Source organism: Cavia porcellus, unplaced genomic scaffold, assembly GCF_034190915.1.
Source record: "Cavia porcellus strain 051 isolate PalLab524CR breed Dunkin Hartley unplaced genomic scaffold, mCavPor4.1 scaffold_14, whole genome shotgun sequence".
In the NCBI taxonomy this organism is placed as follows: Eukaryota; Metazoa; Chordata; class Mammalia; order Rodentia; family Caviidae; genus Cavia; species Cavia porcellus.
Window position 1 is genome coordinate 1,354,611 of NW_026947497.1, and position 12,283 is coordinate 1,366,893.

The window sequence follows — 12,283 nt, forward strand, 5'->3', positions numbered from 1 at the left end:
TCAAACTCACGATTGCCTGCTTCCAAGGCAGGCGCTTACGCCGCTGAGCTAAATCCCCAGCCTCTCTAAGGTCATGCTAAATCATTGTGTTTATTTTCAAGAAGCTTCATACACTTCTTGCACTAAAGAACATGGACAAAAATAAATTAGTTTAAGTTTTTGCCTGGAAAGTGTTCTTTGGCAATCGTGTGGCAATGCTCTATTCTTATTTCCTCACTCTCTGAATTTGCAAGGAAATGTAGATCCTTGCACTCACCACCATTGTCCTGTCAGTCCCACCCTGATATTTAACAGATCCATAAAAAGTGCAATGGCCACACATTCCCAGGGATCTTCAGTTCTGTGCTTCCTGGTAGGACAAATGTCTTTTAGAAAACCCCTTACAACTGCTCATCTGTATGTCTCTAGCTTTGAGCATATTCTGACATATAGCAACATAAATTAATAGCTCAACTCTTCTTGGTAACCAGAACTTAGTGGAAGTTTGAATATGAAATGGTTTTTGTGATAGAAAGTACCAAATAGCTTCACTGGAATCCAGAGGAAGATACATCTCTTCATGGGAGACAGTGGCCACCAAAAGATATCAGACCTTGTGGCCAGTTTAAGACAGGCCAGTCCCAGCCTCCTGGAAGAGCAGCTCCGGTTGTCACCAGTGAAGTTGGGAATACACCTGAGGGCAAATGTGACAGACTCGGTCGAATGGGAGAAGGAAACTCAACAGGAGGCTGTGTCCCTGCAGTACATGGCCAGGGCAAAGTCAGGAGCAATGAACCAGGGGCCAGAAAGAAGGAGAGCTTGAGCCAGGCGGTCTGAGGGTGTGGCTGGGAACAGTCAAAGCTGTGACTGTGGAAATGCACCCGCGTAGAGCCTGATAGGAAGCTAGAAAGGAGAACTTCAGAGCAGGTAGACAAGAGGATCCCTGACAAACAGGAACAAGAGCACCAGGTCACGAGTCTAAAGCGGAATCTGTGAGTGATTTACCTCCCAGAGCTTTATCCTCCTGGCTCCACAAACACGGCTCTCGTGAGAGCACCATGACTGATAAGCTGCATATTGCTACATGCAACAGTTGGGTCTGCGCATTTTTCCAGCAGTACTGGGCGGAGTAGAGAATTCACCCATCTTGATTATAAATTTCATTTCACTTCCAAGATGCTGCATCATCTGGGTGTCCCTTCCACCTCAGGACCTGCCCTTCCTCAGCCTTTCCTGCGAGTTCCATGCTCTCAGGTGATTCTACTCTGCTTCACCTTGGGCTCCACCACTCAGCACAGTGTCTACACCAGACTCTCAGGTGAGGATCCCCGCTCTGACCCTAGCCGTGCACACAGACTCCTGTCTCTGTGAGGGTGCCTGCGCTCAGCATGCTCCCAGTTGAATTCCTTACCCTGTCCCCAACCCCTTACACCTGCTGTCTTTCTCATTTCAACAGATGGCCAGCCCGGCCTTCTGGAAGCTCAGGCCAAAGCCCAGGTGCGTGCCCTGAGCTGCCGGCTCTCACCCGTGGCCCAGCCTCGCCAGGCCCTGGGGCCCTGGCCGCCTCACACCACTTCCTTTGTTTGCTCCTCTTTCCTTGGCCTCCTTCTCCTCCCTGGATTGCTGTTGTCACCCAGCATCCCCCTTTCCCCTGCAGGACTCAAAACATGCCACTGCTCCTCTTAAAACTCTTCCCTCCCAAGTAAACCCATTGGCTTTCAGCTATCCTGGCCCTTTGTGAGAGGGTCCTCCTGCATCTTGCCCCTCAGCCTGGCTTCTTTCCTCTTGCCAATTACTCAAAACGTGGTGGCCTCTGCCCTGTTTGAAGCACCACTGCTGTTTTCCTGGGCTGTCCCTTCCTACCCGGCCCTCATCCTTCTTGTGGCTGGCTCCTTGCCCTCTTTTCAGTTCTGCCCTGAAATACGGATCCTCCACAAATGCTCCGGGAATAGAACTCACAACCTTGCACTTGCCAGTCAGGTGCTGTGCTGCTGAGCACATCCTCAGTCCCGTCTACAGCTTCAGCTGCTCCCAGCCCCACTGCTCTCCATGTCCTTTCTCTCCTCACTTCCTCCTCGGCTGTAGGATGAGCCCCTGAAGCTTACCAGCCTTTGTGAGACTTCCTGTGCTTGTGTCTCTTCAGTCTAGATTCCAAGTCTTGCCTGATAGGTAGCTGGCACCCTGTGCATTCCTGTTATGAAAAGCCTGGCCCTATATTAAAGGGATGAGCCACCCTGCTCTGTGGAGAAAAGCCTCTGGGACAAGGGTCAGGATGAAGCCGGAGACCAGGTGGGAGCCCTGGGCCATGGCCAAGTGGTGGGCAGGAGCGGGGTGCTCCTACCTCTGGGCCCACTGCAGTGAGCAAATGCGGGATGCCATGTCCCTATCCAGCCCTGCTCCAACTCTGACCCAACCTTTCTTGGTGTTCTCTGTCTGTCCCACTGTCTGTCTCTCTTTCTCTCTCCTTCTCTGTCTCTTTTCTTCTTCTTTCTTTGGTGGTGCTGGGCTTTGTGCATGCAGGGCAAGAACTCTAACGCTGAGCCACATCCCCAGCCCCTGGAAATGTTCTGTTAAAGGCCAATTTAGATGTTAATATCCAGGTAAACCTTCAGCAACTTCAGCCAAATGTGTTGCCACTTCTTGTTTCCACAACATCATGCCCATAGTATAAACCTTAGGATACATATCTTTACATGGGCATCAATTTGTGTTCCCTTCTAGATCGTGAGGCCTTGTGGTCCAGCAATGTTTTTTGATTTTTATTTATATACCTAACCTGAGATTAATGCTTATCTCTGATAAATGGTTAGCAAATAAATAGCAGTTATTTTAGTTCAACTTCAGTTCGTTTTATTTCCAAGAGGGATAAATATCTTTTTGCTTTAAACAACTTGAATCATAAGGCAACAGCAAATACCAGAAAGTTTTTTCATACATTTTTATAATTTTTAAATAGATTAAAGCAAAAATAAAAGGTCATCATTTTTGTAATTTTTAAATGCAGAATTCAAGCATATCTTTTTTTTAACCAGAAAATTTTCAGAATTTCAGCCTGCCCCTTAAGCCCTGGGTTTCTAGCCTTGAAAGTTCAGCAGGTCTTTAGCCCTACAAGATCAGCTTAAGCCAGTTGTCCTGTCACTTGAAGCGTTTGGAAGGTGGCCAGATCTGCCCAAGAATTTCCCTTTATTTTCTTTCGCTCTGCCAGGCAGGCTCCGTGGCCCATTCGCAGAATCAAGTGTAAATCAACGTCTTTCATTAAAACCTTTCTGGGGAGACCAGCCCCACGCGGGGGCACAAGAGTGGAGCTACACGCGGTAGAAGCGGTTATTTCTCCACAGCGGACTTGCCGTGTTCATCCAGCACCTTGACGAAAGAGAGGCTCCGGCGTCTCCAGCCCGGCTATCACCTGGCCTGTTCTAAATATAGTGAACTCCAGTAAACAGCATCGTGAGCCTGCAGGGAGACAGGGCCACTGCCACCAGAAGCTCAAGCGTGCCTGTGTGTACTTGTGTCTTAGACTTTATCAACTGACAATCAGAAAATTCACTTTTATTTTAGAATCTGGCATCGAATCAGCCTCTGCTCAGTGCTTCTGATTTATTAACTAGAAAGAGCTCTGACTCAGGTCAGGGTAGATGAGAGTGAAGTTTAAGCAAAGACGAAGTGAGGCTCCCTGTGGCCTTACAGATGCCATCAAGCCCAGGCAGCTGAGAGATGCTGATCTTGCCGTCACTTTCTCAGTCAAACAGATTTGCCCTGTCTCGTTGAGACAGGTACTGCTTTAGACAAATTCCCTGAGCAGTGGCCACTGACACAATTATTAAAAACGCATCTCACTGAATGGAGCCTCATGGCCACCTGGTTCGGTCCTTGTTTTTGCTATCTGCTCACCTTTGGTACTGAAGGAGACTGAAGGTCCCCTTTCTGCGGCCAGCACCTATTTCTGGGCCTGTATTCACCCTCTGCTAAAGATGACCAGAAGAGAAAGCACCAGTGTGTGGCTCGGGAAGGAACCAGAAGCAGGTCTCCCTGAGGAGCCACTGGGGAGTGTGACAAGGTCCCCATGGTGAGAGGACACAGCAATCCGAGCACCAGGGGGACAGGGCCTGTGCTTTGTCGTCTGTGACCCCAGCCAGCTTTCCTGCTTCAGGACGTATTGTCTGGGTTCTACACAGAGCAGACTCGGGACCCCAGGCAGCGCGACTCCCACCACCCACCTTTTTAAAATGCTGCTTGACAGTTCCTTTGCTCCTCTCTGCCAATTTCTGCCTCCTTAGTTTACCACGCCAACCAAACACATCAGAATAACAACTTTAGAAGCAAACTTTTCAGTCTGGAAGGAGATAGGAAATGGGATAGATGTGGTGTAGCGCCATCCAAATGTGAGAGAAGTGATAACAGGGCAAAGAGGGCAGGTGGAATCAAAGAACTGTGGCTTTGTGTTCTGCTTTTTAAAACCTTTTCTTCTTGTAGCTGGTGCCTGTGTACATACTCTTGATGTGGTCAATCATTCCATCTTCAAAATAAGTGAAGACTAAGATTTCATGCATCTATAAAATGAGAGCACCACTTTCGTAAAATCTCTCTTTTACAAAAGACAAGTAGGGCACGTTTTTCTTTTTTATAAGAGAAATGCTTAACAAGTGGCTTTAAGTTCAAATTGTTCAGAAGAAACCTTTTACAAATGGCTGCCACGTGATAGAAAGAATGAAAGAGTCTGAACTAATGCCACCCAGACCACAGGCGCTTGTGACCTTGAGCCCTTCAGTCAGCTGATCCTGGAACCTCTGTTTCTTTTCCATGAAGCAAAGATAATAACACCTGCTTTACAGACTTATGGGGATCAAATGAAAGTAACCTGCTATGTAAAGTGGGGGGCAAGTTGCTCCCAATCCACATCTGCACATGCTTGGCCACACCACAAAGGGTGGGCACAGGGCTTCCTGGAAGATGGAAAACTGTCATGAGCTAATAGGAGGTGAGGGAACTGCGTGTTTCTCTGCCTCTGCAGACAGAAGGAAGAACATGCCTGTGCCCTTGCAGTGCAGATCAGATCAGGGACTGCCCTGCTGAGGCCTCTGCAGGTCCTGTGTAGGCCTTAGCTGACCTGGTCACTGGGTGCTCCGGCTAGTGGCCCTGATGGGACATTTTCCAGCATTCAGGCAACAGTACACTTAGGGAGGTTCTGTCACAGCCTGCTGGATGCCAAGGACTTTCAGAGTTTCCTTGGGGTCCTCCCCAGCTGCCTGAGCCTTGACTGTCTTTCGGTGTCTTAGACCAGATCCTAGGACTTCTGTACCTCTCCTGACCATTCTCCAGCAGTACACAGACAACCTCTGGACATATGTTTGTGCTGAACCAGAGCAGAGGGCTGCGGCCTTGCACAGGTCCCAGGCTCTGAGAACATTCCAGCCTCCACCCGTAGCTCAGCTGGAGTTTCACCACGCCGGCCTCTCTAGTCACACTCTAGAACTCTCTAGTTCTCCGAGAGGAAAACCAGAAGCTCGGAAATACACCTTGAATCAAACCTGAAGCTTGATCACATAGGAAATCTACTGTCTTTTATGAGCTCTAAAATGGTTTTAGCCATTTTAATCTAGCTCAGCAATCAGCATCACAAAGCGTTCCAGGTACAGGCATGTTTAATGCCATGGGGTCTGTTTGCTCCCCTCCACCCACATTGTCACTGCCCTGTTCAGGTCTTTAGTTTCTTTCTTCTGAGTCATGGTAACCATCTCCTGTCTCCTTCCTGTTAGTCTCCACTCCATCCTGCCCATTTTTTGTGTTGACAAGGTGAACCATCTAACCACAATTCCATCCTACAATTCCCTACTGGTAAGCCTTTAATACAAGCCTTCAGCACAAATCCGAACTCCTCGGGCTGGACCCCAGATCCTGCCTCTTCTGGCTCCTGCTCCTCCCTTCTTCACTAGCACTACCAAACCTTCCCAAGGGCGCCTTTTCAGCGTGCTCTTCCTTTTCCTAGAATGTACTTTTCCTGGCCCAGCCCAGCCTGGGTATCACCTCCCTGGAGAACTATTTGAAAGCAAAAATAGGAACTAAGAACTTAGCAAGGAAAATACTTCTTAGGCCCACAGAATATTGAGAAGTGGCAACGCTAAGAAAGTTCTGGTAGAAAGTCATGCTTGGGTCTCCACACACGTGATTCACAAGTGTTAGCCAAGTCCAGAGAGGGACAGCAGTGCTGTGCTGTAGCTTCCTCCCAGACTCAGGCCAAGTGCCAGGACTAACATCAAGGAGATGGGCATCTGATGCCCAGAGCTGCTACCCAGAGACAGCAGATGATGGAAGGGCCCCCAAAGCACCTGCAAGTCACCTGGGAGAAGAACGACTGAAGAGAGAGTCGAAACAGGCATGAGCTCAGGAATCAGAAAGACTTAAGCTCTGGCCGCAGCGTGTTTCGATCTTTGGTTATCATTTTAATGTGAAAGTCTTGGACTCTGCTTGAGCTGTCGCCCTGGGCCTCCCATGACTCTGGAATTCCAGATGTTCCTCCGGGGGGCTGAGAAGAAGGACAGATTGTCCTGTTCTCAGTTAAGGTGTACGTGAAGATATACAGGAAATCTGCTGCTTAAGATACACGGGAAATCTGAAAAGAGAGACATAAATGGAGACCACACAGCCTGCTCTCCAGAGGGAAGACACGTGGGGAGGTGACGGCTGCTGTCAGTGCCACCTGCCCTGACCCCTCAGGTAAGGTCCACGTGTTGAGGGTCCGCGAAGAACTTTATCTCCGAGCCACAGGTGCTTTAAATCCATTTATGTACATATTATACAAGTCAATGAAAGACAGTGAAAAGAGCTCTTTTTTGTGAATACTGAAGAGTGTTAGCAGGAGGAAACATATCACTAAAAATATTATTGTGGAATCACAAATGGATGAGTTAATTCTTTGGGGAAACACTATGAAAATGCACAGATTACTCAGACAGTTCCACAGCTATTTTGGAGTTCTGATTTCACCAGAATCAGATATTGGAAGTGGAATTCACCCAAAAGAGGCAATAAGCATGTTTCTAGACTTTAGAATAAAATATTTCCATAGACGCACATTGCTTTTATAATTTCTCATTTTGATTTTTCTCAGTTAACTGCCAGTGTGTGTAAAGATGTCCTTTCTGAAAATCAAGCCAACCCACCCCCAGCAACCCCTAGGATCAGAAAGTCACTGGCGTGGTTCCTAGTGGAGAGCTCTTCTGCTGAAGTGAACGTTGACTGGCCTTGCTCTGAACAGGTGTGCCAGGCCCGATGGCCACTACGGCACAGACAACACGGCCATGTCCAACGACAACAGGTGTCCCTGATTTTCAGTCTTTCTTAAATTTCAGCAGAGACTGCAGTACGGTAATGGAAAAAAGTTGGATGAGAAGGGAGACTGAGTAGAGAGGTGTGGTGAGCAGTGTGGCCTGCAGTCCGCGTGTCCTCAGTGCCAGACAGCAGCACGTGGCCAGCCCCGCACAACAAAGACATCCTGGTCAGCTCTCAGTGCCACCGACCTGAGTGACTTATCTTGTGTGCCAGCCACACACAGTCATCTTTCCAGAGACCGTGGTAACTGTTTACTACAAGATCGGCAGTGCCAGGCGTCAACAGAAATACGAGTCAGCTGGGCACGCACCAAGCAGAAGATGGGCATTAGTTCATGAAAGTTGTGTATGCTCTTCTGAAAATGGAGTGTAGGCCCATGGTGTGTCCAACAGTTTCATAGGAGACTAATAATTTACATTAGGAAGAGTATCTGCAATTAAAGTGCAGCCTTTAGTTAACATTAAATTTAGTTAAATCACACATACAAGCCTTCTTACCCCCACAAGGGCCCAGGTGGGTGGGTCCTCCAAACTCTGAGAGCAAATGCAGCCTATATGCATGCCCTGCAGTGCCCATCTTCTGCCCTCCTCCTGCCAGAGCTGTCAGCTCAGTCCGGATGTATACCGAAAGGTTAAGATCACTGTTTCTACATTGTACTGTTCAGCCACTTGTCTTATGCTTTTTATTGAGATATAATTAACATTTGTAAAACTGATCTTATTTGACATAATAGTTATGCCGTGGAGTATGATATTTAATAGTCATCTACATTATGAAACTTTTTTTAAAGACAAAACAGAAAAAGGGTAGAAATAATAATTTCAAAAAATAAATAGTAAGAAATCAATAGCTGATAATGACATATTGTACTCTTACAAATAGGTGTTCAAGTTACAAAAGTGAAGCATACAATGTGGCATTCAAACAGTGAGACTGCAAACAGTTCTGTTCAACTATCCAACAAGAACTTAGTAATAGGGTTATCAATCCTACACACTTAAACATACACACAGTTATATCCTTTAGAGCACTTTCTTTTCCTCTCTTTTTTACAAGAGCAATTACACATTTTGGGTTTTATTTACTCCTACATTTCTTATTACTTTTTACACTAGAGAAACAATGTGATATTTATAAAGATGATTCTTATTTATTTCACTAATGAGGATAGCCTCAAGTTGTCTCCATTTGCCTATGAAGGCCTCAAGATCATCCTTTTTATAGCTGAGTAATATTTCATTGTATAAAAATACCACAACTTTTTCATCCACATTGTGGTTGATGGGCATCTTGGTTGTTTCCAAGATTTAGCTATTACAAATTGTGCTGATGTGAACATGGATGCACATATATCACTGTGATCTGACCTTTTGAGTTTTTCTTGGAAAACACTCAGGAGAGGAATCGCTGGACTGAATGGAACTTCCAATCCTAGTCTTTTGAGAATTCTCCATACTGATTTCCACAGTGGTTGCACCAGTCTACACCCCCACCAACACTGGAGCAGTGTTCCTTTTTCCCCACAGCCTTAGCAACATTTGTTATCAGTTGATTTCTTGGTGGCAGCCCTTCTTTTCAGAGTGAGATGCAATCTCAGTGCTACTTTAATTTGCATGTCTCAGATGACCAGTGATGGTGAGCATTTCTTCCTGTATTTATTTGCCATTTGTATATCTTCATCTGAGAACTGTGTGTCCATCTCAGATGCCCATTTTTGGAGAGGGTCTCTGAATTTGGGGGCTTGATGTTTTTCAGTTCCTTATATGTTCTGGATATAAGTCCTTTGTCTGAGGGGTTGCTGGCTATAATTCTTTCCCATTCTTTAGGTTTTCTTTTCTGTTGGTGATTTCTTTTGAAGTGCAGAAACTTTTCAATAATATGAGATTTCAGTTGTTGATTCTTTGAAGTATTTCCTGTGCAGTTTGCGTTTTGGTCATGAATTCTCTGCCTACCCCTATGTCTGCCTACCTTGTCTTCCAGTAGATTTAGTTTCTGTTTTAATATTTAAGTCTTTTATCCATTTAGACTTTAGTTTTGTGCATAGTGATAGGCATTGGTTTGGTTTCAGTCTACCGGCATGTGGAGAGCCAGTTTTTCCAGCACCATTTATTAAAGAGGCTATCCTTTTTCCAGTGAAGATGTTTAGCCCCTTTGTCAAATATCAGATGACTGAGTGTCTTTGTACTTGTGCTTGCATCTTCTAATCTGTTCCATTGATCCTCAGGTGTATTCTTTGTCAGTATCATGCTGATTTTATCACTGTGGCTTTGTAGTATAGTTTCAAATCAGTAATTGAAATGCCTCTTGCCTTGCCTGTGTTGCCCAGAATCACCTTTGCTATTCTAGATTTCTTCTGCTTCCAAATGAATTTGAGGAGGGTTTTCTCTAGAGCTGTAAGGTATGTTAATAGTATTGTGATTGAGATTGCATTAAATCTGTATAACAGTTTTGGGAGTATGGCCAGTTTCACAATGTTGGTTCTTTCTAGCCAAGAGCAAGGAATATCCTTCCATTTTCTAATATCGTCTTCAATCTCTTTTTCTAGAGTAGTATAATTTTCAGCATATAGGTCTTTTATGTTCTTGATTAGGTTGATTCCTAAGCATCTCATTTTTTTAGATGCTACTGTGAAAGGTGATATTTCCATAATTTCTCACTGAAGTGAGCTTTTTGTTTGTGTACAGGAATGCTACTGATTTTTGAGGGTTGACTTTGTATCCAGCTATACTGCTGAATTTGTTTATTACTTCTAGTAGTCTTTTAATGGGGTTTTTGGGTATTTTATACAGAGTTTCAAGTCATCTGCAAATAGTGATAATTTAACTTCTTCCTTTCCTATCTTGATTTCTTTTATTTCTCTTATCTGATGCTCTGGCTAGTGTTTCCAGAACTATATTGAATAGGAGTGGTGATAGTGGACATCCTTGTCTTGTTCCTGATTTTAAAGTGAAGGCGTTCAGTTTTTGTCTATTTATTATAATGTTGGCTGTTATTTTGTCATAGATGGCCTCTATAAGATTGAGGCAGACACCGTGTATTCTGAGTTTCTGAAGGATTTTTATCATGATCATGTGTTGGACTTTATCGAAAGCTTTTTCTGCATCTATTGATGTGTGGGTTTGGGCTCTGTTGATGTGGTGTATTACATTTACTGATTTGCGTATGTTAAGCCATCCCTGCATTCCTGAGATGAATCCCACTTCATCATGGTGTATAATCTTCTTGATGATTCGCTGCATTCTATTTGCCAGTATTTCATTTACAATCTTTGCATCAGTGTTCATCGGTGAGGTTGGCCTATAGTTCTCCTTTTTGGTTGGGTCTTTCTCTGGTTTTGGTTTTTGCCTCCTGAAATGATTTGGGGGGGGGAGGATTGCTTCCTTTTCAATTTTATTGAAGAATTTAAGGAGTATTGGCATCAAATCTTTTCTAAATTTCTTGTAAAATTCAGCCGTGAATCCCTCAGGACCTGGGCTTTTCTTTGTTGGTAAGTTTTTAATTATGGTTTTCAATTTTAACAGCTGATATTAGGTTATTTACAATTGCTATATCTTTCCGGTTGAGCTTTGGTAGTTCACATGTTTCTAGAAATCTGTCCATTTCCTCTGTGTTTTCCATTGTATGTGAGTAAAGATTTTTAGAGTAGGTATTCATGATCTTTTGAATTTCCATGGGATCTGTCGTAATTTCTCCCTTCAGTCCTTATTGCGTGAACTTGCATTTTTTCTTTCTTTTTCTTTATAAGGTTGGCTAGAGGTTTGTAAATTTTGCTTATTCTCTCAAAAAACCAGCTTTTTGATTCATTAATTCTTTGTAATTCTTTAGTTTCAATTGCATTGATTTCTGCTCTGATCTTGGTACAATTTCCTCTCTTCCATGAGCTTTTGGTTTAGCTTGCCCCATTATGAAACTATTAACACAATCAAACTAATTTGCATTTTCATCATCTCACTTAGTTGCCTTTGTTTGGTGAGAGCATTTAAGATCTAAGTATGTCGGATTTAACTGTAAAATGTAGTGTTATTAACCACAGATGCACATTATTATCTGACTATACTGTGCACATTCCCACTGTGATTAGCTGGGGTGTGCACGAGCTCTCCAGACTTATTCACCTTGCATAGCCAAACCCGGACCCTTTGCCTAACATTTCCTCCACATTCTAGCCCTTGCTCGAGTCACTTCTTTCTGCTTCTATGACTTCGCTTTCATTAGAGTGCGTATCTATGTGAGATCGGCAATATTCGTCTTCTGTGCCTGGCACGTTTCACTTAGCACAATGTCTACAAGGACCCTCTGTGCTGTCAGTTTACCAAGTGTCTCTCAGTACTCAGGTTGGATAATATTCTATTGTATCACGCATCACATTTTTTAAAATCCATCCTCCCACTGATGGACACATAAGTTGAGTAATCCTACAAAAAACACTAGAGTGCAGAGATCTCTTCAGTGCTTATTCACCTGGATATATCTCAATGGCATAGCACCTGCCTGGCAAGCATCAGGTCCTAAGTTTGATTTGCAGTAAAAAAAAAAAGTAGCAGATATCTCTTTAAGATATTGACTTCATCTTTTTTTTAATATATAATTGACCCTGGACACCATGAGTTTGATCTGTCAAAGTCAACATATATGCAGACTTTTTTAAGATTTGTGACAGTTTGGAAAAAATCATAGATAAACCACATAACCTAGAAATAACAAAGAAATTGAGCAAAAGATTAAGTACCTTATGATCATATAAAATATATCTAGATTATAATCTATTTTATAATTTGCTACATAAAAGATAAATAAATCTATCACAAAAAGGTAAGTGTATCAAAACTTCTGCCTACAAATACATTGTATGTGGTACTATTCACCATAGTGAGCAACGTAAACAAACATAAAAGTCTGGCATTAACTCACAACTCGGTAAAATTCAGAATTGTGTCTCCTGTGCCATGGTCATAGAGTCACGGCCAACTCTTCT

At 43.9% G+C, this 12,283-nt stretch overlaps 1 long non-coding RNA gene across 1 annotated transcript; it reads left to right on the top strand.

The window, feature by feature from the left end:
- The first annotated feature begins 209 nt into the window (after window positions 1-209).
- Window positions 210-7,050, top strand: LOC111756275 (uncharacterized). The gene is made up of 2 exons (XR_002790751.2): window positions 210-1,297; window positions 3,185-7,050. It is a non-coding gene; the product is annotated as an uncharacterized LOC111756275 (long non-coding RNA).
- Window positions 7,051-12,283: the final 5,233 nt, after the last annotated feature.